The following is a 949-nucleotide window of genomic DNA, read 5'->3' as shown; positions in this document are numbered from 1 at the left end:
TTTTTTTAGTGTAAATACTTCAGTTCTTACTATACTTCATTTCTTTCCATGAATAAAATTGAGATCTCAAATGTTGAGACGCGTTTTTTTTGTGAAAAATAATTAAACAGAGGAATGTACGAGAGTTAATGTGTCCAGGAAAATTGTCTGTCTCGAAATTACGATTCTAACACGGACTTCCCGGGGAGCGAGTCTGTCGATCCCACTGGGCAAAAGACAAGACGAAGAATGACGGAGGCGACGCCGCTTTTCAACGAGGAACTTGCACACGGGTCGGGAATTTCGCAAGAATCCTGCTGGACTGCACGAGGTCGTCGCCGTTGCCAGTTAAAGGCACACCTTGCGTAACATCACCGCCGCGAGCACGATGGCATCGATCCTAAATGCCACACTCTGTCGACGGACGGATGAGTCTGTACACCGGCTGCTCGCATGCATTAAACGACGAAGTGAAGTCGCATGGTACGGTGTACTTCTGATCTATCGTTCTTCCTCGGTAGGGGAATTATCTACAGCTGGCCTATCTTCAGCTATTGAATTTACGACAAGGTGGTAAAACTAATCCGGAGAAGCCAACGCGAGAAGTCGTCCTTAATTGGTTATTCTTTACGATTTCTTGGATCTCTCTCTAGTGGCCAGTATTACACATGCTAATGATGACGTAAAGTAACGTTCCAAGCAGCAGAGGTCATTTAAGCTTATGTTAGAGATGCGAGTCTGGTTAGTTAAAAATTCTTCCTTCTTTCTCTCTTTCTCTCGCGCTCGAAAAATTATCTCGAAAAATTATCGGCGTATCTCGACTGCAAAGGAATTGATTTAAAATATGCATTGATTTAAAATGCATCGCACTAATCGTGAAATTAAGAGTTTCGGAATTTGCATAATTAATATCTCCAAATGGCGTTATACTACAAGGAAATAGCTGTGATCGCGTCGCGCTTGTCTGGCC

The sequence above is a fragment of the Atta cephalotes genome (genome assembly GCF_000143395.1).
Source record: "Atta cephalotes unplaced genomic scaffold scaffold00003, whole genome shotgun sequence".
NCBI classification, from domain to species: Eukaryota; Metazoa; Arthropoda; class Insecta; order Hymenoptera; family Formicidae; genus Atta; species Atta cephalotes.
This window is presented reverse-complemented; position numbering follows the sequence as displayed.